At 39.3% G+C, this 26,343-nt stretch overlaps 1 long non-coding RNA gene across 3 annotated transcripts; it reads right to left on the reverse strand.

Moving 5' to 3' along the window:
• Positions 1-10,228: 10,228 nt before the first annotated feature.
• On the reverse strand, positions 10,229-23,764 carry LOC129625544 (uncharacterized). Of its 3 annotated transcripts, none has more exons than XR_008701528.1 (3): positions 23,709-23,764; positions 11,442-11,631; positions 10,229-10,642 (listed from the first exon to the last, which is right to left on the reverse strand). It is a non-coding gene; the product is annotated as an uncharacterized LOC129625544 (long non-coding RNA). The 3 variants fall into 3 exon arrangements; XR_008701527.1 differs by lacking the exon at positions 23,709-23,764 and adding an exon at positions 18,384-18,459; XR_008701526.1 differs by lacking the exon at positions 23,709-23,764 and adding an exon at positions 16,115-16,297.
• Positions 23,765-26,343: the final 2,579 nt, after the last annotated feature.

Here is a 26,343-nt window from a genome sequence, read left to right on the forward strand (position 1 = left end):
ATGGCATCACTGACTCGATGGACGTGAGTCTGAGTGAACTCCGGGAGTTGGTGATGGACAGGGAGGCCTGGCGTGCTGCGATTCATGGGGTCGCAAAGAGTCGGGCATGAATGAGTGACTGAACTGAACTGAACTGAACTGAATAGGATATTTACAGCAGCAAAATTTGGGAATTATATCTTATCAATGTGGGTGACTGGTCCTCACTAACATTCACTTGACACCCAAGATTCCCTCGGCAGCTGAGATACCAAATAGATAAATTGGATAGAAGGAGATTAGATATTTCATTTCCCCCCATTTTTGCTACAGAAATGATCATATCCCAAAGACAGCAATAAGCTCTCATACAACCATCACCCAGCCTCAACAATGACCAGCATTTTACAAGGTTTGTTGCTGCTCCCCAACTCATTGTTTTCTTGAAAATTAGCTCTTTTAAATTCCAAATCCACTACAGTATACCTTGGGTGAGTACCTAGACTCAGTTAAAGTAGGGAAGATCCTCTCTTAGGATCTCTTAGGCCCTTAAATTTGAATTCAGGAGCCTTCAGAAATTTATGCACAAGTTTGTGTATATACATGTTTCTGGGAGGATGTTCCTGGTTTCCATCAGATTCAAAAGATCTATGTTTCTGCACAAAAAAAGCATCAGCCATTCTTGCCTGTTTTCATCCAACCTTGCCAGATGCCAGCATCTCGCGTACCCTCTGCAGGCAGAAGGAAGCCCAGGTGGACAAGGCATCAAATCACCTTGGCCCAAGGATAATGGCAACCTCCCTAAATGGGCAGCATCACTGATTTGCTTGTGTAGACACAGAACTAAGACAAAGTGTCAGCTTTCGTTTTAGTTATAGCGGAAGTCACAATCTTTTCAATGATCGGGAAGAACAGCTCTGCCTTTCAATGAACATGTCTTGGGTGGCTTATGGGCTCAACTTCTAAATCTCAGCTGTCTAACAATCTCAGACTCTGATGCTGAGTGGAAAAGAAGCATCTCTAGGTACCGCTAGTGCATTGGTCCTTGCAGTCTGGAGAATGTATAAATCGCCTGGCAGACTTTAAAATCTGATTTCTGGGTCCCATTCCAGACCTACCAAACTGGAGTCCCTGTGAAATCTGCATTTTTAACAAGCTCCCATGATTTGTAGCAACTGATCCACAGACCACACTGGAGAGGCACAGCATAATGGGCAGCCAGGTCCAGAGTTACCATCTAACATTTAAACTAGGTCTTCCTTTCTTGAATTCATATTTCCTTTCTGTCTGTAAATGGGGGCAGATTAAAAAATATAAATTAAAAAAAAAACACCTCAAAGTCTCTCTCAGCCTAAAAATCTGTGATTTCTAAGATTTCCAATTTCCTTTAGGGCCTGTGACCCCTACTAGTTTTTAAGACTGCTATTGCACTGGGCTGATTGTAAAGGTTTAGGCTCTAGGAGAATTCTCATCAACCCAAACTGGGGAGTGCAGGCCAGGGACAGTGGTCCCCAAAAGTTATTCACGCTGCACAGGTGGCAGGCATGGGACATACAGTCAAGCACTATTTGAACTTATAAACCAGGTCTTTGCAGGAGAAATGTCACAAAAGCAATGGGGGCTCCAGAAAGCATCTTCAGGTTCAAAAAGGAACAAGAACACAACGAGGAGCCCAGAGCTCCGAGGGACAGTAATGCATGGTCCTCCCATTCTTTGTTCAACATCAAGGCCACTGGTGCAATGTGGGTTTCATTACTGGCTCAAAGACAATATTTCAGAGTTATAAGTTCAAGATGTTATTGAAAAACCCATATTGTGTTTTTTTATCCCCACCTACTCTCTCCCCCAGAGTTTTCTTAAATCATTTGAGAAAAAGAGAAAAACTTTTTAACATGGTTCCACCCAAGTGGTCATGTTGCTAAGGATATGGAGCAGGGTACACCAGGGCCAGTGAAATCCAAATGGTTTGGTAGAAGGATGATGTTATTTCCTCTGCCTCCTAGGGTCTGGGGGGAAGCCATGAACCCATTAAGTACATAAGCAGGATCGTGTGGGTGGCCCCAGAGAGGGACACCTGTTTTGCTACTAAATGCAGGATCACAAACACAATTTTTCCACAATACTATCCTGTCTGGGGCTCAGCCAGCAGTGAAGGCAAAGGGAATTTCTAGAGGAATTTAGAGCAAGATCTCACAAGGTCTTAAAGGCATAATCTTGGGAAAGAGCCCCTGCATTAAAAGAAAAAGCCTACGGACATTCTTTTTCACAGATGCAGACTATTCCATGGTACCACTGCACTGTTTACTGTGGGCAGTGTTTCCAGGCTCTTTTCCTGTTATAAACAATGTAGCAAGGGATAAGTAAATATATGTTAATATAAATTAAAATGCTGCTTCAATTTCCAGAGGGTGGATTCCTCCAGTCACTGAGAATGGGTTAAGAGTGTTAACAAGCATGGACATTTGATATTTCAGTAAATATTGTCATGTTATTTTCAAAACTTACAATAACAAGTCTTCCTTCCACCAGGAGTAGATACAAGCATCTGTTTTCCCACATTTCTGTGATCACAGGTTAGTTCTCCTCCCCTTCCCCACTCTGATGAGCATGAAATGATCTTTTTAATTAAAAACCTTTTTATTTTGTATTGGAGTGCAGCCGATTAACAACGTTGTGACAGTTTCAGAGAAAGAACTCAGCCATGTATATACATGTGTCCATTATAAAATGATCTTATTCTTCTTGTCTGCATTTTTGTATGTCAGGTTGACCATATCTGCATATGTCTTCTGGTTTTGTGAATGCCTGTTCTCACCCATATTATGTTCTTTTCCTTATGAATCTGCAAAAACTGAATAACATTAACACTTGGGTCTTTCACATGTGTTAGTAATTTTTTCCCCACAGACTTGTTTGTCTTTTACTTTTGCTCTTAATCTTGTCCTTTGACACAGAGAGATTTTTTAATTTTTAGGGAGTCAGTTCTTAATGGATTTTGGCTTTTGCCACTCAAGCTTATAAAATATGTATCTTAAATTTTCTTTAAAAATATTTAGTTAAAAAGATCAAGAACTTTAACCCATCCATCTTAAATCTATTGTTGTGTGTATTATGTGAGGTTCGGGTCTTGTTTATTTCTTCTTATCTGTGAAGTCCATCATGACAATGCCATCTATAACACAACACATTGGTCTCCAGTGAGCTGGGATACCAGTGGGTCATATATTAAGTCCCATGGATCTGTTTCTAAACTTCTTTTATTAAATTCCTGTGCCTATGCTACACCGTTTTCTTTATAATACTTTCATAGTAAAATTTAATAGTCTATTTTTTTCTAACTATTTGGGGGCAACTCTAACATATCGATTTTTACATAAAAACTTTAAAATACTTTGTGCACTAAAAAAACTGCCCACTCAAATTCTGGTTGGAATTACATCTTGTGTGATTAAGTCTTCCCATCCAGAAATATCTGAGATTAAGACCTTTCCATGTATCCAGATCTTGTCTAATGCCCTCTAATACTGTTTTATGATTATCTCCGCTTGAGTTATTAGTCCACAAAGAGAACTTTGCTGCTAATATGAATGAAGCTTTGTCATGTAGTTAATAACAATCTTCATTATTCACAAATCCCATATTTGTAAACTCACCTACTCACTAGAATGTATTTGTAATCTCAAGTCAGTATGGCTGTGCTTCTCCGTCATTCACAGTCACAGGCAAAAAATTGCAATCACTTGATATGCAAGTTCCCAGCTGAGAACTGGGAACTTGTTCAACCAGCTGAGGCTGAACAAGGCAACACTCAGCCTTTCTGTGTCAGCTTATTCCATAAATGTATCCTTCTCATGGTGTATTTAGTGCCATACTTTTGCATTTTTGTGCTTTTTATTGGTGGTTTTGCTATTTAAAATGGCACCCGAGCATAGTGCTGAAGTGTCATCCAATGTGCCAAGGTGCAATAAAGCTGTGACGTGCCTTAGAGAGAAAATTTGTATATTAGAAAAGCTTTCTGCAGGCATGAGTTATAGGTCTGAGTTGGCTGTGAGTTCAGTGTTAATGAACTAACGTGTGTGCATTCTCAGTTGCTTAGTTGTGTCTGACTCTTTGCGACCCCAGGGATGGTAACCTGCCAGGCTCCTCTGTCTACGAGATTTCCCAGGCAAGAATACTGGAGTGGGTTGCCATTTCCTCTTCCAGGGGATCTTCCCGACCCAGGGATCGAACCCAAGTCTCCTACAATTCTTGCATTGCAGACAGATTCTTTACCACTGAACCACCCGGGAAGCCCAACGAGCCAACAGTATGTATTAAACAAGGTTTCTCTAAACATAAACACACATAAAACAAAGTTATGCACCTATAAGTTGAGAAAATTTTATGACAAGAGGCTCACAGGAGACTAACCATATATTTCTCCCTGAAGTGGTGGTTCAGTATTCACTAATTCAGTGTTAATGACAACTTTATAGAACATAAGTACTGCAAATAACAAGAACTGGCTGTATAGCTTTATCTGTTATTTTTATATCAGAGTTTGATGTTAAGATTATGCCAGCATCATAAAATTAATTAGCAAGCTTTTCACCCTTTAATATGGTCTGTGTGTGTGCTCAGTTGCTTCAGTCATGTTTGAGTCTTTGCAACCCTATGGACTGCAACCTGCCAGGCTCCTCTGTCCATGGGAGTCTCCAGGCAAGAATGCTGGTGTGGATCACCATGTCCTCCTCCAGGGGATCTTTCTGACCCAGGGACTGAACCTGCTTCTCCTGAGGTTCCTGCATTGCAGGCAGATTCTTTACTGCTGAGCCCCCATGGAAGCCCTTAACACAGTCTAGAATAGTTTAAATAGATAAATTCTTTTCTTTATGGCAATTTGTATTCAAAGCTGAATACTCACTTCCTCTTCTATATTTTCCAACCCAATTATATCCACCCATGCTGTTAGAGGTTCTTCAGTGAAATGGAGATAATCCATTATGTGTTTGTATTAAATCCCTTATTATTTAAGTTAAATGGTAAATTCCCAATAATATAGTGCTACTTCAAGTTTGAATAGGAACCTTACCCTATTATGAATTTCATCCTGAGAAATTAAAATTTGAAGATTAAATCCTAAAGAGACAAAAATCCAAAATTGTTAAGTTACAGTCCAAAAAGATAATATCCAAAAGCATTTGCTGTTTTGTGTTAAATATCCAAACAAATTCTTCCTTCATCACTGGACGGTCCTCAGTGCGTGGGTAGAGTGAGCATTGGTCAGCACCTGCAGCTTGGGGGTCCTCTGAAAGATGTTGTTCATCTTGAACTACAGGTTAAACTAGCCTCTCTTTCAAAAGTCCAGTGTGTTCAAAGAAAGGTAAAACTATCTCAACATTTGTTTTATTTTGAATGAATTTTTATTCCAGTATGGTTGCTTTACAACGCTGTGTTAGTTTCTACTGTATAGAGAAGTGAATCAGCTCTGCTTATACATGTACCTGCTCTTCTTTAGATTTCCTTCCCATTTAGGTCACCACAGAGCACTGAGCAGAATTCCTTAAGCTATACCATAGGTTCTCATTAGTTATCTGCTTTATACATAGTAATGTATATATGTCAACCCTTATCTCCCAGTTGATCCTGCCCCACCCTTCCAGCCTTGGTAACCATAAGTTTGTTCTTTATATCTGTAACTCTATTTCTGCTTTGCAAATAAGTTCATTTGTACCATTTTTCTGTATTCCACATATAAGAGATATTATACAATATTTGTTTTTCTCTTTCTGATATACTTCACTCTGTATAACAATATCTAGGTCCATCCACGTCTCTGTGAATGGCACTGTTTCACTCCTTTTCGTGGCTGAGGAGTAGTTGTATACATGTATCACACCTTTATTCCTCTGTTGATGGACATTTAGGTTGCTTCCATGCCCTGGATGTTGTTAATAGTGCCACAGTGAACATAGAGTGCCTGCTTCCTTTTGAATTCTGGTTTTCTCTGGATATACGCCTAGGAGTGGGATTGCTGGATCATATGATAGCTCTATTTTTATTTTTTTGAGAAACCTCCATACTGTTCTCCAGAGTGGCTCTGCCAATTTGCATTCCCACCAACGGTGTAAGAGGGTTTCCTTTTCTCTACACCTTCTTTAGCATTTATTGTTTGTAGATATTTTGATGATGGTCATTCTGACCAACTTGAGACAATACCTCATTGTAGATCTGATTTGCATTCCTCTAATAATTACTGATATTGAGCATCTTTTCTTTCTTCCTCTCGTCCTTCCTTTCTTTCTTTTTTCCAGACTCCAGAATTTATTCTTTCAGGAAGGTAACTGGAAAGTAAGCTAACAAGAATTTTGCAAGGAAGACTTGTACAAAATTTACATAAACCCATTTCCTAGAATGTGCTCTGAGAAAAGAAGAATGAGTTGGAGAAGAAGTACAAGAAACATTTCATTTGTCTCTCTGTTGGCATGAAGAGGCATCTTCAATGCTGTGCTACAGGGACTCTTGTGTGGAAGCCCTCCAAACTCGCCTCCAGGGGTGGTTTCTCTATGGGTTTGAATGAAATGGGTTTCATTCCCCATTTCTGTTTCAGCCAGAAGATCAAGACTGCCATTGCTAACTGTGTTTGGATTCCTAGAGCCCTAGTGAAAATCATGCTTCTATTTAGTCTACCCCTTCATACAATAAGCTGTGCAGTTTCGGTCCTGGGCATCTACAGCTATGTTAAAAGTATGTATAATTGATAGATCTAGTATAGAGTAGTCAAATACGATAGTATCCTCAGTTAAATATGAATTTCAGATAAACAACACATACTTTCTAGCATATGCCACATGCTGTGTGGGATATACTTAGAAACTCAATTTTTGTTTTTGTTTATTTGAAATTCAGATTTAATTGGGCATTCTGTATCTCCATTTGCTCAATCTGGCAACTCCCATCTAGAGCTAAATGGACATCACGTGGTGGGGGTGACTCTTCAGCCTGAGGACAGACACTGCCTCCCTTGGCCTTAATGGGAGTTGCCTTTTGGAGCAAACTGGTCCAGTGCTGCCTACCTGGGCCCAGTAACCACGTCAGCCTGGAGTCTGCCTAGTGCCCTACAGCACAGGTAGAATGCAGCTCCTTTGCAGTTTAATAGCACTGAACATTGTTCCCCAGTGGTGCTAATGGTAAAAAACCCACCTGCCAATGCAGGAAATACAATGAGATGCAGGTTCGATCCCTGGATTGAGAAGATCCCCTGGAGGAAGGCATGGCAACCCACTCCAGTTTTCTTGCCTGGAGCATCTCATGGACAGAGGAGCCTGGCAGGCAACTGTCCACAGGGTTGCAAAAGAATCAGACATAACAAGCAATAGTATGCACGCATGCAAACATTGTTTTCATCGCCAGTGCTTGAGGAGGTCTAACCCCACTTCAGTCTTTCCTGAAGATTCTATTCCAGTGAGAACCAAGGATATGCTCCACCAGCCTCAGCCTGAACCCCCTCCCCACACAGCAGCCTCCACACCTCTGCCTGGCTCAGGCCCACCAGCCCACACACCAACTGCACTAGGTAATCTTAGCCTGACTGACAGTGTACAATTGCTTGTCTGCACAAAAAGCGTCCCCTGTGTGTGGATAAAACCACGCTAAGTGCAGTAAGCTGCCGCGAGGTAATGCCACTTGACAGGCTCTTGAAAAACTTGAGTATTAAACATCTCAGTCAGTCTGTACTAACTCTGACCTAGTGGGACTTCCAGAGTGAGAACAGAAAGGTAAGAAAGGAAAAAGTATCCCTGCTGCTGCTGCTGCTGCTGCTAAGTCGCTTCAGTCGTGTCCGACTCTGTGCGACCTCAGAGACAGCAGCCCACCAGGCTCCCCCGTCCCTGGGATTCTCCAGGCAAGAAGCTTCACTCTAGAAGAAATAGAAGTTCGAATGCAATATAGAAAGTGAAATTTGCTCAGTTGTGTCTGACTCTTTGTGACCCCATGGACTGTAGCCCGCCAGGTTCTTCTCTACATGGAATTCTCCAGACAAGAATACTGGAGCGGGTAGCCATGCCCTTCTCCAGGGGATCTTCCCAACCCAGGGATCAAATCCAGGTTTCCTGCATTGCAGGCAGATTCTTTACCATCTGAGCCACCAGGGAAGCCAAAAACATCGCCCAATGTGAGGCTCAAACCCATGAAGCTGAGATTAGGAGTCTCGTGCTCTACCGACTGAGCTAACCATAAAAAATGCTCGATTTCATTTATAATGTTTTTCAAACTAGAGGAAGGAGATACAGTTTGAGGCCTATATACTTGGCAAAAGTTAAAAGATTTATGGCCTTCCCTGGTGGCTCAGTGGTAAAGAATTTGCCTGCCAATGCAGGAGACACAGGTTTGATCCGTGGGTCGGGAAGATACCCTGAAGACAGCATGGCAACCCACTCCAGTATTCTTGCCTGGAGAATCCCATGGACAGAGGAGCCTGGTGGGCTACAGTCCATGGGGTCACAAAGAGTTGGACACAACTGAGCGACTGAGCACATGACAGAGGGCAACTGGACAGTGCAGAGGACTGTAGCTATAAACAGCACCCTCTATGTGAAGAGAACTCTGCCCCTTTTCCTCTAACTCCTTCTCCTCCTTCCTTGTCCCATCTCCACTTAGGAAAATGTTATCGAGGGGAAGAGCGTGCCAGATCAAGGTGGAGCATTAATGAAAGCACAGCCCTCCACCCCCACCCTGCTGTGCATTCCTGAACCAAGCCTTGGGGGCTGGAAAGCAAGGAGGAGGCTGAAACTGGAGGCGAGGTTGAGTTTTATGTTATACTGGACTGGACTTCTAGTGTCTGGAAATGTGACAGTTCTCACAGCTGCAAGTGGACTGAAAAGCATGGGATTGAGTTGTCATCGATGAGCAGGGAAAAGGGAGGTGATGGAGACTTCGTTTAAAGGCAGTGGTGAGAAAATAAATAGCGCTGTTTCCCGACTGTACCCTCACTTTGTTCAGCCCACTAAGGCAGTCAGTTACACAGGATAGAGTTCTCATTCAATTAAAAAAAATATCTTTGTAAGACTGGTTACAATGGAGAATTTACCTACTTTATCGTGGTAACACTGCACTAGGACATGGTGGTTTGCGATAGAATTTGCAGCTCCCAAGCATGACATGTGATCCCCTCAACTCACATTCATGGTCTTGATCACCATGAACAAAACGTTTACAAAGTTCCCTTTTGTTCACTCACTTAATTCCCATCCCCTCCATCTTTTCCTAAGAATGGCAACCAAAATTTGTAATCATAATCGACACTGATTTCTCTATGATTTGCTTTCAGCTGAATGACATGGGTGAGACTAAGGGTCTCTAGGGCAACAGAAACGTGCGATTGCAGGCTTTGGTGCTGGCCAAAATTTCAGTAGAACAGCCTCAAATTTTGTTACCAACATATATAATTTCCAAATGCCTGTAAACAATGTTTAAGACTCAGGAATAGATGATCTCTTCCTTTGAGCAGTGTTTACATAAACTTCCCCATTTAGTAGCAACAGGCCTTGACTCTCTTAAAATTTTCCTCCATTTTGTTTTTCATATCACTGTGGCATGATTTCAATATCCACCCAAAGATACCACTTTCTAAAGCTGACGTATTTGTACCCCTTCAGTGCCACCCTCAAAACATCTACCTGCATCATTGCTCCCCTGCCACGATGCTTTCACTCAACAAATGATTGCCTGCATAATTTTTATGAGCTGGTCAGGACATTAGAAATGTAATAATAGCACAAGACAAATTTCTTGCCTTTATGGAACTTCTACTATAGTGGGCAGTTAATTAACAATAAATACAGAGATATAGTAGTACTCTCCAGAAAAGCAGAACCAATATGGTAGCTGATAGATAGATAATTAAGTATTGGCTTATGGAATTATGGAGACTGCAAGTCCGAAATCTGCAGAGCCAATGTGCTGGTTTGAATCTGAAGACCAATAGGCAGCTCTAGAACCAGGAAGAACTTCTGTTCCAGTTTTGAGGTCATCAAAGAGGAAAATTCTCTCTTAAGTAATGAAGGATCAACCTTGTTAGGGTCTTCAACTGATTGGATGAGGCCCACCCATGTTATAAACAGCAATCTGCTTTATTCAGTCTACCAATGTAATGTTAATTTCATCCAAAAATACCTCCACAGAAACACACAGAAAATGACCAAATATCTGAGCACCTTATGACCCAGTGAAATTGACACATAAAATCAACCATCACAAGAGATAAAAAGTAAGCTGATAAATAAATGTTTATGACTTAGGCTACAGGGAAAATAAAGTTGTGATCTTCTTACATGACAATATGAGAAAAAGTGACTGGGGAAAGGAAAAGATTAAAATAGCCATGTGTTTAAGTTACTGCCCCAAACTTTAAATACATTAGTATTCAAATGCCATCTTGTGGCTGATTGTTCACATTAGGTTTTATTTATTTTGTGTCATTCATCTCACATCTGTTAAAATCTGTTGAAGTGCCTGTTGGAGTCAATGGAGTTGCTGTCTTAAACTTCCAGGGTTTTTGATCATGTTTCACGTATGTTGTTAGTAGTGATTCCATGCTTGATGGGGTCAGGATACAGGCAGTCAAGCCAACTTTATTCCATGTTCAAATGCCTTCTTTGGTTATAATGGATTTAATTCAAGCACACTATAAAATAAAATATTCATGGTCAGTGTACATAAGGATGCCATAACAGAAATATTTACACACTTAAACTAACATACAGAATCGCTTTACAACCCCTATGTTTAGTGCAACGATAACATCATTACATAGAATAAACAGGACTGAACCATTTCCCAAATTCTGGGCCTCCATAAACAGCAGTCTGCATTCTTGGCTTAGTGTTATAATCTTTGCATTGTAACTATGCAATCTAATAAAAGACTTATCATAAAAATGGTCTTGGGCATGGCTCATAATTCATGATTTGTCTTGAAGACACTTTGTCATTATTGGGTAGGTCAAAACTTTAAATTCTTTTCACGCACAACTAGCCCCATCACCTGCATTATTCAGAAGCTCCTGTATGGTCAAGAGGCAGTTTTCTCTTTAATATAGAAATTATTATATAATATATAAGATATAATATAACATGTATTATCTTAAAGAGAAAGCTAGCAATTGACTTCATATATTATACAATATTATATCGTATAATATATGAAGTCAATTGCTAGCTTTCTCTTTAATATATAAATGTATCAAACCAACACTTTGAACACCTTACACTCACACAGTGCTATCTTTCAATTGTCTCCATAAAAATAAATTGTTTAATTCTAGAAATCAAAAACATTATTAAAGAATGAAATCACACTTTTATGCCATAAATAAAAGATTATTTATAGCATAAGTAAAAGGTACAAGTCCAACAATATAAATGTCTATGTATATTGGTCCCCTATTGATCATCACCACAAGCAGCACCCTTTTATTAGCTCACAGTTCTGTATGGAGGTTCAGCATGGCTGGAGGGCTCTCTGCTGAAGTTATCACAAGGATGCAATCAGGGTTAAGCTGAATTCTCATTGGAGGCTCTGGGGAAGAGTCATTTTCCAAGTTTATTCTTGGCAGAATTCAGTTCCTTGCAACTGTAGGATTTAAGTCCTCACTTCTTTGACGTGTGGCCCCCTCTGTCATCAAGAAAGCAGTGACATGTCAATCAAACTCTTCTCATGTGTTGAATCTCTGACTTCTTGTTCTGCAACTAGCTCAAGAAAATGCTTTGCTTTTAAAGGGTTTAAGTGATCAGGTTAGACCACCCAGACAATCTCCCTTTTGATTAACTCGGAATCAACTGACTAGTCACCTTAATTACAACTATAAAATCCTTTTGCAATATTAAGTGACATAATCACAGGTGTAACACCAGGGGACAGAGATCATTGAGGCCATCATTCATGCCACACTTTGTAGCCAGTACCTAGGTAGAAAGATGGAAACCTTGTTCATCATCTGTGAGTACCTCCCTGATCTTACCCCTTCCTACAATCTTGAATTTGGGGTTTCGCCTGCCCTTACTTTTCTTTGCCCCTCATCACATTTGCACACAACATGAAGTCATGCCATTCCATAGTAAGTACATAACTTCAAACTAGTCTAGCTGAAATAACATGAAAATAACCTTTTGAGTTTTGCATCTATATGGATCCAAGCAGGTGTCATTCATAAATGTCTATTACTGATTATAAGAATAGACCACAGTTATTTTTAATCTATCTTTTGCAGGTAAACACTTGTTTCCAAACAGACTATTGCCAATCGTCTTTTTTAAAAACAGGTATAGCATCTATGGGGGGCTTCTCTGGTGGCTCAGGGGTAAAAAAAATCTGCCTGCCAATGCAGGAGACACAGGTTCAATTCCTGGGTTGGGAAGATCACCTGGAGAAAGAAATGCAACCCACTCCAAATTCTTGCCTGGGACATCCCATGGCGGGTTACAGTCCATGGGGTCACAAAAGAGTCAGACATGACTTAGTGACTAAACAACAACAATAAAAACTTCCTTGGCATTTTTGTGCATACGTCCTGGCTCACATGTGTCAGATTTTCTCAAAGGTAGAAACCTAAGAGTGAATTATGGGGTCAGTGAATATGCACATCTTTAGCTTTACAGAAGGGCAGAAAAATCTTTACTGCAAGTTTTAGTTTTGATTTCTAGCTTAATATATAGTGGTCAGAATACATGGTCTGTATAATATTCTTAGATTTTGTATGTATGTTGACTTTATAACCTAGCAAAAAATCAGTTTTCATTAAGTGTTTTGCATGTTCCACACATGTCCATCAGATAAAGATTTTTTATTGTGCTGTTCAAATGTTCTCTGTCCTTACTAATTTTTTTATTGCTCTATCTAACCTTAAAATCAAAGTTTCTTGAAGGTAAGGATTTTTGCTTATTTTATCCACTATTGTATTCTCAGTGATAGTACATAGTGCGTGCTCAGTCGCTCAGTCATGTCCGACACTTTGCAACCCCATGGACTGCAGCCTCCCAGGCTCCTCTGCCAGAACATTCAGGCCAGAACACTGGAGTGGGTTGCCATTTCATCCTCCAGGGCTGGTACATAGTAGGTGCTCAATAAATATTTGCTGAAGGAATAAAGACATTTATTGTGAAATATTGAGAAATAAGTGCTCTAATCTCCCACTATGATGCTGGGTTGTTAATTTTTCTTCATACTTCTCAATATATGCTTCATTTATTTTGAGGCTATGGTAATAAGGGCATAGAAGCATAGAGAGTGTTCTATTTCTTAGTTAACTGAATCTTTTAATGTTATGCAGGAACCCTCTTTATTATCAGTAATGAGTTTTGCATTAAAATATTTTGTATCTGGTATAAATATAGCAACACCAGTTTTACCTTAGTGAGTATACCATTTTTTATCTTGAACTTCTAATTTTTCTGAGTTCTTATGCTTTAGGTATATCTTTAAAAATTGAATACAGCTGAATTTTTTTAAAAGTCTAATCTTTCTTTTTTCTAGATAGTATATAGTATCTTTACATTTATTGTTTAAATATATAGCATTTATAGCTATTCTTCCTGTATTATTTTATACATTCCCTTCTCCAGGCTTTTCAATGATTTTCTACCTCTAGTCTTGTCTTTTGGAATGAAATAGTTCTCCTCTCCACTCAGTTAATGTTTCTTTTTTTAATCAATCTTTATAGGTTTCTCTAGATATTTTAATAAGCATATTTAACAACTCATTAATATCCTTCCTCTCTTCCTGAGTAATATAAGAACACTGAAACATTACTTTGATCATCTTTTTCTTTCAATTTTGGTACTACTTTATTTTTAACACTCAACTTAGACATTATTATTAATATTCACATTGACTAATGTTTGCTTCTTTACCACCAATTTTTCTCTTTATTTTTTCTTATATTTTAGATCACCCACCTTGGATCATTTTCCTTTTTCCTGAAAAACAGGCATTAGAATTTCTTATAGTGGGGGCCCCTCTACTGTTACCCAACAGTTTTATGTTGGTTTGACTGAAAATTCTTTTTTGACCCTTATTTTTCAGAGATAATTTTTGTAGGTATACAACTCTTAGGTTTTTTTTTTTTCTTATTGCATTAAATATATCTTACCACTGCCTTTAGCTTTCAATGTAGCTATTAGGAAGTAGGAAGTCAACTGACAGTTAAGTTGCATTTATTGGTGTTTAGTATGTTATTTCTCTCTGTGTATATTGACCAAGGCAGTAGTACTGGAAAAAAACAAACAAATCACTAGAACAGATTCAAGTGTCCAGAAATAAATCCACAGAAATACTAACAACCAATTTTCAATAAAGATGCAGACACAGAGACTTCCCTGGCAGTCCAGTTGTTAAGACTCCATGCTTCCGCTGCAAGGGACCTGGGTTCAATCCCTTGTCAAGGAACTAAGATACCATATGCTATGCAGCGTGGCCAAAAAATAAAAAAAAGATACAGATGCAATTTAGTGGTAAAGGACAGTTTTCAACAAATGGTGCTAGAACAATTGGATACCACATGTAAAAAATAAAATCAACTTTCACCCATACCTTGAACAATATACAAAAATTAACTCAAAATGGGTCAAAGATCTAAATTTAAGGCCTAAAACGATCAAACTTTTAGAAAAACTACATGAGGAAATGTACGTGGCCTTAGGATAGGCAGACATTTCTTAAATATGACACCCAAAACACAGTCTGCATAAGTACAAAATGATAAATGGGACTTCATAAAAATTGAAAATACCTGCTCTTCAAAATACACTCTTAGCAAAAAATCACATACTACAGACTGGGAGAAAATATTTGCAGTTTATATATCTGATGAAAGACTTATACCTAGAATACTTAAAGAACTATCAAAACTCAATAATTAAAAAAAAACCCTTAACTGAAAAACATGACATAAGATTTCAACAGACCCTTCAACAAAGACAATATATAGATGGCAAAGATACATGGAAAGATGCTCACTCTCATTAGTTATTAGGGAAATGCCAATGAAAACTACAAGACAACATTATTCACTTACAAAAATGACTAAAATTAAAAAGATGAATGGGTAAAGAAACTGTGGTAGAACTATACAGTTGAATGCTATCAGCCAATAAAAAGAAATCATGCATGATTCTCTAAACAATTATTCTGAATGCAAGAAGCCAGCCAACAAAAGTCCGTGGTATGATTCCATGCATACAGAACTCTAGAAAACAGAAACAAATCTCTTGGAATAGGAAGCAGAATGGTTGCTTAGGGCGATGGTTAGAATCAGAAGGGAAGGGTCACAAACTTTTACGGATTATAGCTGTGTTAGTTAGCTTGATTGTGGTGATGGTTTCATGGGTGTATAAATATATTAAAACACATCAAATTGTTTATTTTATACATGTGCAGTTAATTGTATAACCGTTATACCTTAGTGGATTGCTTCCAAAAATTGTATAACAATTATACCTTAGTAAAGCCATTCAAAAAACAATAGAAAGCAATTTACTCTGAATTTTATGAATTAAAACATATCAAATTATTTGCCAGCTGCCTCAGCACCTGCAAATGGATGCATGCCACAGTGGGGAGTTGTCTCAATTGTTTTGCTAGTGAAACTCAGGTGAACACAACTGAATAAATAAAAAGACTCATGCATTGTCTTTATTTTATTTCTTTGCTTATGCATATGAGGAGTCACAAGTGTCTGGTCAGCTGCAGGACTATAACGCTGATCATCTTTCTACCCATTTCTTCCCCTGGCCTTTCAACCCTGCCTCAAATTACCAACCACTCTGAACTTTATATCTGGCAACCTCTTGATATCTTAGAATATTTTTATCTAACATGACTTAAAAAAAAAGATGTTTATTCTAAGTGTGTTTTTGAACTTCAAAAAAGAAAGAGTATTATGCTTATAGCAGTACTATTCACAATAGCCAAGAGGTGAAGTGAAGTGAAGTGAAGAAAAAGTCACTCAGTCGTGTCCAACTCTTTGTGACTCCATGGACTATATAGTCCATGGAATTCTCCAGGCCAGAATACTGGCATGGGTAGCCTTTCCCTTCTCCAGGAGAGCTTCCCAACCCAGTGATCAAACCCAGGTTTCCCACATTGCAGGCAGATTCTTTACCAGCTGAGGCACCAGGGAAGCCCAAGAACCAGGAGAGACTTAGCCAAATTCGTCTGCACTCCTTGAGGAGGCAGATGGGCGCAAGGGGCCGCTGCTGGTACCAAAGCTCCAGTTCCTTGTGGAGTCCAGTCAAAGGAAGGAAGTCCACTCTGGGTTGCTTCGTTGGTCACTGTAACTGTTGACTAAAAAAAGATGTATAACTTGAGAGTTGTGAGCCAAGAGGTGAAAGCAGTCCAAGTGTCCACTGATGGAAATGAACCAGCAAAATGTGATATATAACGTACGTGTGTGCACTCTCAATCACTTCAGTCATGTCCAACTCTTTGCGATTCCTGACCATTTGAGCCACCAGGGAAGCCCTTCCAGAGGCTAGAAGTCTGAAAGCAAGGTGCTGGCAGGGCCCTGCTCTCTCCCGGGACTCTGTGGGAGAAAATCAGTTGCCTCTCCCCTGCCTCTGGCAATTGCCAGTAAGCCTTGAAGTTCCTCTTTGCAGCTACAACACTCCCATCTGTGCCTCGTTTTCACATGGTCTTCCCCACTGCATGTTTGTGTCTCTCTGCATCCAAATGTTTCCTTTCTGTCTGTTATTTTATTTTTGTTGTTGTTTTCTAATTTTGCCATACTGCGGGGCTTGGAGGATCTTACTTCCCGGACCAGGCATTGAACCCAGGCCTTTGGCCAGGGAAGTGCAGCATCCTAACCACTGGACCACTAGGAAATTTCCCAAATGTTTTCTTCATAATAAGGACACCAGATACTGGGGCCCATCTGGGGCTAGTGTGATGCTCATCTTAACTGGAGTACACCTGCAAAGACCCTATTTCTGCATAAGGTCACATTCACAGGTAATGTGAATGAGGACTTGAAACACCTTTCTGGGGACAAACTCAGCCCACGACATTCTCCTTCCAAGGTTAGAACTTCGTATATGTATGGCTGAGTCCCTTCACTGTTCACCTGAAATGATCTCAAATTGTTAATTGGCTATACCCCAATACAAAATACAAAGTTTAAAAACTAAAAAAATAATAAATAAATACACACATTTTCAAGTTCCTTCCTTTCCCTACCTGCCTTGTCACCTGGGTCTTGTGATATATCCTAAAATTTAAATTCTCAGTTGTGATATACACAATTTCTCCCTCATTTCATTTATGTTCACTTTTATTCTGTTTTAACATATTGTGTTATCTGCATAGTTATTTGATCCTTCTAACTTTCCATATTATTTGTAGTATCTCCTAGATTCATTCCTCGTCATATTTGAAGACTTTCCTGAAGACTGTTTGTGATCTTTGTGTAGATCCTTTTGAAGCCTTGTATGTCTGAGATTGTTTCATTAAGCTCTGACACCACAAATGGAGATTAGGAAACAAATCCATTTTAGACTTCTAGCACCAGAACAATAAAAGAATAAATTTGTGTTGTTTTAAGCCACCTTCAGTTCAGTTCAGTTCAGTTCAGTTCAGTAGCTCAGTCGTGTCCGACTCATTGAGACCCCATGGACTGCAGTATTCCAGGATTCCCTGTCCATCACCAACTCCTGGAGCTTGCTCAAACTCACATCCATCGAGTCAGTGATGCCATCCAACCATCTCATCCTCTGTCATCCTCTTCTTCTCCCACCTTCAGTCTTTCCCAGCATCAGCGTCTTTTCAGATGGGTCAGCTCTTCGTATCAGGTGGCCACAGGATTGGAGTTTCAGCTTCAGTCACCTAGTTTATGGCAGTTTGTTATAGCAGCAGTAGGAAACTCATACAGCTCAGCTTTCCCTTTTCATGCCAGTGATTCCTGTACACTTGTTATGAGAAGCAGACATCAATTTTTGCAATTATAAAATAAAAAAACAAAAAAGGATTATTTCTGATTACTAAAATGAACTTTGCATCCTGTGAATTAACATGTATATGTATTATACGTTCAAAACTAAAATATTTACATTAAAAATAAGTAGAAGGATGCAGGTTTATGTTGTTATCCATGCCTACATAACAGTCTGACATATACTATGGAGGATTGTGGGTGTCATGGGCCCAGGAACTTTGTCTTCGGCAACTTCATTTCTGTTTTTTTTATATTATTGTTAGTTTATTTGTTTGGTTTCCTTGAACCATGTTCCTGGTGGAAGTATAGCACCTGAGAAGTGCATAAATGGCTTATCAGGGAGACAGGGCTGGGATTTCAGTGTGTCTTTCTGCAGCAGTGTTAACCAGCCATATTGCCAAGAACTTTAATGATGACAGAAAACAAACAAAAACACCCAACAAACCTTAGTGAGCATCAGCTTTCTGTGTGATGAGGGTATTCAGAGCTTCTCTTCCCTTTCCTAGTTTTGGTACAAACCTGTGGAAATATCCCCAGATAAATTTGACCCAGTTCCTTCTTTGTTCTTTTTTTTTTATCTTGACAACTCAGCCCCTGAAGACCAGGATATTGCCATTGCTTCAGATCCAGCCCTTACAATGTTGTCCCCCCCATCCCAACCACACCACTGCTTCCAGAATGTCCTTTTTCACTTCCAGAAACACAAATACTGCTTTCTCAGAAAAGGAAGAGACCTCTTTTGTGACACTCCCTTCCAAGTGACACTCCCTTCACCTGGTCCAAACTGTAATTTATGCAGCAGGAATTCCATGATTTTTGTACAGGTAGTTGGCATTTTCCTAAATTCAATATTTATCTACTCTTACTGCCCCTCAAATTTTGTTTCTTTAGTCTTTTTTTGAGAGTGGTTTTTGGGTCAAGAATGGGAATCAGTAATATGTAAGTTCACTCTTATATGTTCATATTCCCTGGCTATCTAAATTTTCTAATTTTCCTAAAATGACCTTATATTGTTTGCATAATTAAAAAATAAATTTCATGTAGATTCATTTTAAATGAATGTCATTAAGTTTTATCCTAGTGTTTTCTAACCAATCAATTATATCTTGAAACAAATATTTGAGCTTACAAAATGTTTTAGGATGACATCGGCTAAGTTGAAATTGTTTAAATAGAACCATTTTTGTTCCTGTTACTATTAGTATGACAATTATATGAGCAGATTAGACTGCACCTCTACTCAGGAGAACATAGGCAAAAATGATACAATTAATGTTTTAATTTTCTTCTGAAGCATTCTTTTTGAGTTTCAATCCTAAACTCTTGTAAACAGGATAAAAACATCAGCATTTAGATTAATAACAGGATTGTTTAAAACATTTCCTTAATTATAATGTATTTACTTTTTTTCTTTTTGCTGTTTAAGGGATTTTTGTTGTTATTGTTATTGGTTTCCAGAGAAAATCCCTTACTTGTGTTTCTTAAATGACGATTTTGTGTTTTGGGATTCAGAGCTGAAAAATATGGTGGCAGTTATTCTGAAAGACTTTTTATTTTGCTTTATTAAAAATCTGTACTCAAGCAATAGTTATCTTTTAGGACTAGGTCTTCAAAAATTTAAATCTCTGTGAATCATGAAGAAATAGAAGTTCACAAAACTGGAGGAAGGTCAGTGACTCTTGGAGGAAAAGTTTCAAAAGATAAAAGCAAGTAAATACTGCTAGTTTACTTCCCCTTGAAATGTAGAAAGACTGAAGTCACCTAAGAGCTACATGAACCCAAGATGCTAGTTTTTTCTCACTTATCTGCTTTTTGAGAGACTGGAGGCACAGCCCACCTGTCACCATAGCAGGATATCTCAGAAAGCCAAGGTGGAGCATCATCATTTCAAAAACGATCAATTTTTATCTTAAGATCCCACACATGACTCAGACCAAAAACCTTCAAACTCTTAGAGACTCAAAAAATATTGTGGAATTAGTCCTGTTCTGATAAAAATAATAGCAGCAGTGGCAGGAGAAATAAACCACAGTATCAAGATATGATACCAATAATTAAATTCACATAATATAAATGAAGAAAAGGAAGTGGAAAAGAGGAGCTAGTCACTATGTACTAAAACTGGGCATCCTGGCAAGTTGAGACAGTCATATTTGCAATAAAATGTTCAAGAGGTGGTTCTGTAGCAAGGTAATAGAAACATTCCTCAGAAAGTGTTTTGAAACTGAGATTATCTTAGATTTTAGAGGTGGAACGAAGAGAGGAACAACAACATCAAAAACACAAAACTCAAAGCAGCGATGGTGCAAGTAGAAAACAAATCACCAAATGGTAGATACGTGTACAACTGTTTCAATAACTGTTTAATAAGTAAGTGAATGAAAGTTGCTCAGTTGTGTCTGACTCTTGGCGAACCCATTGACTGTGGCCTGCCAGGCTTCTCTGTTCATGGAATTCTCCAGGCAAGAACCCTGGAGTGAGTTCCCTTCAGCAGGGGATCTTCCCAACCTAGGGATCGAGGATTGAACCTAGGTCACCCGCATTGCAGGCAGATTCTTTACCATCTGAGCCACGAGGGAAGCCCTATACCAAAATATTCTAACTAAAACTACAGAGATCGTCAGATCATTTAAAAAAGCCAAATCCAATTATATGCTGCCTACAAGAGAGGCACTTAAATTTGAAGACACTGATAGATTGAAAGTAAAAGGATCAAAATAATGTTTCATGCTATAAAAAGCTGCTGTGTCTACAGTATCAATGTAGACTTCAAGAAAAAGAGAATTTTATCATTTTATAGTGATAAAAGAGCTGATTAATTAGGAAGGCAAAATTCTAAGTGTGCATGGACTTAATTTCAAAATAAACATTTATAATTTTATCTCCCTAATTAATCAAAGCAAAAGTTGAGAGAACTGAATGGAGAAATAGAGAAACTCACAATTGAAATTGGAGAATTTAACTGCAGTCTCAGTAACTGATAGAACAACTAAACAAAAAATCTTAACTAAACTACGCTAATAATCACTTTTACCTCAATAGATATTTACAGAGTTCAACTTTCAATACATGGAATGTTTGCTAAAATAGATCATATATGCTGGTACATGAAAATGTTCAATAAATTCCAAAGGACTGAAATTTTACACAAAATATTCTGTCCGCAATAGAATTAAATTAGAAATTAATTACAAAAATATATCTAAAATGTCTCCAGATATTTGAAAATTAATAAACATCTGAATAATATATGGAATGTATAAGCACCCTTTTTGCCTCTGTCTGATTGTCACATGGTTCTTCTTTTATGAGATAAGCACTGTTGCCAATTTCTCACATATTCTTCTGGAGATTGTATTTTCAAATATATATATATATATTCTTCATTATACAAATGACAGCCAGCATATACTATGTTGCAATGTGTTTCCTTCATTTAACAAATGAAGTCTTTCTAAAATTAGTATATTTAAAGATGTCTTTCTATAATTTGTATATTTAAAGATGTCTTATTTGTCACAATGTATGGTTGAACCATATTTTATTTAAAGAGACTCACAGATTTATAGGGAACAGACTGAGACAGGTCTGGGACCCGGGACCTTTTGCTGCAATGAGGCAAAGCTTGCACCTGGACACACCTCTCCTCAAACTACAAAATACAAAGAAACTGTATGAGACTAAAAATAACTGTACATGCACAATTGGAGCAAATTCTGGACCAAAAGATACAAAGCCAAAAAAAAAAAACACCACCCAACTGCCGGATTTCTGAAGAGTCAGAAGCAAAAGCAGGGTAAAGCCCCCTGCACTCAACACCACAAAGGGGTGAGCAAACCACCTAAGCCACCCCTGCAGCCTGACCCCTGGACACATCCCTACACCACATTCAATGAACAAGCTTCTGTTCCCTCAGAGAGTTGGCAAGGGAGCCTGTTACTTGTTCTTGCTGCCTCCTGCAGCAGGCATAGGAGCCCCAGTAAAGCCTTCTCTGAATTTCTTGCCTGGCCTCTAGTCAGTTTCTGTTGCTTGGGGAAGACCAAGAATTCTGGTCGGTATCAAAACTAGTGGTTACCAGTGAGGAGAGAGTGGGGAAGGTCAATACAGGGTTAAGGGATTAAGAGACACAAATTAAAGAAGCTACAAGAATATATTGTATAACAGGGGACATAACCAACACTTTATAATAACTATAAATGGAATATAACCTTTAAAAATTATGAGTCACTGTAATGTACACCTGTAACATATAATATGGTACAGCAACTATACTTTAGGATATGTGAGTATAGATCTATTTTAAAATATGTGGACTCCTGGAAGAGCATCAAAGTAAGAACGTCTCAAAATTCTTCTTTGGAACCCAGGTGATAGAGTAGGTGAACAAGAACAATCAGTGTGTGAAATAAACTTAATTTAAAAATTCTACCAGCAGATACTCCTAGCCACTTCATCTTTGCAGAATGACTCAGAGCTGTTCCTCTGATGTGAGTTGATACAGGGATAAGGGAGGACATGGACCTTTCAGCCCAAGATCCTCATCTCTAGACATGGTACCCACCCTGCTTCTACCACTGAATTTGAGCATAAACTCTGTGTTTCTGCCTGAAAGCCCAGGATAGTTAATCCCTTGGCAATGTGACCAGATGTGCATACATTTTAAACTAATATTCCCTTTTAGCTTGTGAAGAAAATCCCAAATTAAACTCAGCCTTCATCACTGATGGGATGAAAAATTGAGAGCAAGATTGCAGATTCTTGCTCTTGTTCCTGGGATGCCACACTCATACCTAAAGAAATATTCTGTCAACAAAGGGAGCCAACTCCTGGGTGTGTAAAATAGTGCTCAGTTTGATCTCAAAGGAAATTCTGTGGAGTGTCTTTTACTACTGGAATCAAAAATACTGTAATCAACAGTTAGCATTTTTTGGAAGGAACGTTAGGACACTAGGGCTTCCCTGGTGGCTCTGATGGTAAAGAATTTGCAGCCAATGCAGGAGACCTGGGTTCAGTTCCTGAGTTGGGAAGATCTGCTGGAGGAAGGCATGGCAACCCACTTCAGTATTCTTGCCTGGAGAATCCTATGGACTGAGGAGCCTGGCAGATTTCAGTCCATAGGATTGCAAAGAGTCAGATATGACTGAGCATAGCACACACACTGTACCTTCTATTAAAAAAAAAATCTAAAGTCAACAAGCTGTGCATACATATATGCTTAGTCATGGCCGACTCTTTCATGACCCCATGGACTGTAGCCTGTCAGGCTCCTTTGTCCATGGGATTTCCCAGGCAAGAAGACCAAAATGGGTTGCCAGTTCCTTATCTATGGGATCTTCGTGACCCAGGGATTGAACCTTCGACTCCTGTGTCTGCAGCTTTGTAGATGGATCTTCGTGACCCAGGGATCGAACCTTTGACTCTTTCATCTGGAGCTTTGTAGGTGGATTCTTTACTACTGTGCCACCTGGGAAGCCCCAGCAAAGCACACATTAATATTTGCTAAATCTGGTTCTTAAACACATAGATGTTTTGCCATTGATTTTCTGTCAGAAGTATTTTGTAATTAAAAAAATATTATTTTATAAAAGAAAACATTTCATTTTAATCAAGAGCATTGCATTTTAACCAAATATGATTGTGAAATTATGTTTATTTTATTAAATTGTTTATCACACACTGTCTTATTCAATATGACAAAATTAAAATTTAACTGGCTGCCATCCAAAATATGTGGCAAATGAGCTAGCTGGGACCTGACACTACTTCCTACCTCTCTGTTCTTTATTGGTCTTTGGCTTGTCTGCCCTTTCTTGGGAGCACAGTGCTGTGGAAAAAACACTGGCCAGATCAACAGGGAAAACACAGTAACAAAGAAAACTGAATAACAAATAACAGTCTGTTTCCAATGCAAAGGAAGAATGGCAACCCCAACTAGTAAGTGTTTGACTCTATCAACAGCTCAGGTTAAAATATATTAACTACAGGCTCTATCCTCAGATTTCACTGGGTCAGAGAGATGCATGTGCTCCATGCACAGAAAAGCAAGCCATCCATCACACATGAAGGCTACACAGGATACAGTGTGCTGGGGCGGGCCTGCCCCATTCTACAGCCGAGCCGCAGAGCTCTGAGCCATGTGGTTCTCATCAAAGCCCTCAAAAGTGCATTTCACATCATAATCTAAAGAGACGACGCTAGATTAAATGCAGGCCTGACACACATACATTTCAGGGCTTGGTAGAGGTATTTCGATGGTATAACATATGTAGTCATTTCTGGTACATAAATTGGATTTTTACAGGCCCTTACAGAATCCATAAAGAACCCTCCTACCTTTTATATTCTGACAATACTCTGTGTAAATTGTTGACATTTATCCTTTGGCTTGTGTTAATTGGGTGGTATGGCTTCTGTGTCCTTGTAGGATGACTTTGAGATTTTAGTGTTGAGGAGCAAGAAGGGGAGAGGAAAGGAACAAGTGGGCTCCATGGGGGCAGTGAAGCAATAGCAGGGTGGGTGGGGGGGGAGTGGGGAAACTGACAGGGAAAGGGCAGAGGCACAATCAGAGGATCCACCCAAACCTAGGAGGCCTCCTCCTCACCTGCTTCAGAGACCATCCCCTGCTCTGCATCAACAGCCTATCTCTATAGGTGCCGAGGATACAGAATAATGGTTCCCCAAAGATGTCCACATTCTAACTCCCAGAACCAGTGAATATATTCCCTTCTATGGCAAAAGAGACTTTGCAGAACCGACTTACTTAAGGATGTTGGGATTGGGAGGTTAGCCTATCACCTGAAGGGACCCAGTGTAATCACATGGGTCCTTATAGGAGAAACAGAGAAGGACCCAACTCACTGAAGGAGATGTGGTGAGGAAAACAGAGATCAGAGGAAGATTCAGAGACAAACAGGCAGATCAAAGATCCTGGTTCTGAAGATGGAGGAGGGGCCATGAGCCAAGGAGTGGAGGTGCCTCTAAGAGGCCAAGAGCAAAGCCAGGGAATGGATTCTCCCCTACAACCTCCAGAAGGAACCAGGCCCTGTCGACATGGATTTTAAGACTTCTGACTTTTAGTGCTGTGAGATAATGCAACTGTTGTTTAAGCCACCAAATCTGTGACAAGTTGTTGAAGCAACAATAGGAAACTAGTATGTCTCTCCACTCACCGAAGAGTTGGATAGCTCCACTCTTCCAAATCTTGATCGCCTCTCCAGGCTTCATAGTCATTACTGACTATGAGGAAAACCTGTTGTGTTTTAATATGCTGCACATACTTTCCTCTAAACAAATTATGAACCTAATGTGAAAGACTCTCACTGGGGCCACAGAAACGGGTACTATTCCACTTATATGTCAACTGACAAGAAACATGGGAGCCCCATACTCACAGGACAAGGTAGCTACTGGCAGTAAGATAAACCCACCAGTATGAACATCTGCCTTGTCTTTCTGACACAATCTTGGAAATATTAACTTTCAGGAAAACAAAAGTTCTCAATTTGCTGAAGGAACACTTTTCAGCTAAAAGCACTGAAACAAAAATCTCTCCCCATAAACATAAGGATATTTCCAAGAACCACAGATGCCTGAGAAAACATGAAAAAAGAGCTGACACTTAAGGAAACATGATTTTCATAGTAGACCAGAGGAAAATAATCATTAGTATCCTTAGAGAGATGAGAGGTTATCCCAACAAGAAAAATAAGGGTATTACAAAGGTGATCAGAGTAGTTGGAAAATAGAAACAATCATTATTCCCCAACTCCACAAACAAATTTCACTACGTAAGACTCATTTGAAAAGATCCTAATGCTGGGAAAGATTGAGGGCAGGAGGAGAAGGGGACGACAGAGGATGAGATGGTTGGATGGCATCACCGACTCAATGGACATGGGTTTGGGTGGACTCCGGGAGTTGGTGATGGACAGGGAGGCCTGGCGTGCTGCGGTTCATGGGGTCGCAAAGAGTCAGACACGACTGAGCGACTGAACTGAACTGAAGCTGAATTACATAATGGAAATGTGAAGATTAAATTGAACCTGAAAACAAGGGCTGAGGGATTCTTCAGGATAGAGAGAAAAATAAAGAGTAATGAATTATAAGGAAAAAGAGGCAAGGAAAAATAGGTAAACAGTCCATTGAAAGTCTAGCATGACTTGTTGGGGGAAAGTCATATCAGATGCATCTAATTGAAATTCTTGGTAAGGATAGAGTTATTTAGGTGCCAAAGAAGAAAGGAAGGAAGAAAGGGGGAGAAGGAGGGAAGAGATGAGGAATGAAACAAGGAAGAAATGGAGAGAGGGAAGAAACAAAGGCAGGTAGGGAGGGAGGGGACAGGGCAAGGTGCAAAACAGGTTACCTACAAGTTTTTAAGTGGACTAGCATACGACTCCACATCTGCA

The sequence above is a fragment of the Bubalus kerabau genome, chromosome 13, assembly GCF_029407905.1.
Source record: "Bubalus kerabau isolate K-KA32 ecotype Philippines breed swamp buffalo chromosome 13, PCC_UOA_SB_1v2, whole genome shotgun sequence".
Lineage (NCBI taxonomy): Eukaryota > Metazoa > Chordata > Mammalia > Artiodactyla > Bovidae > Bubalus > Bubalus kerabau.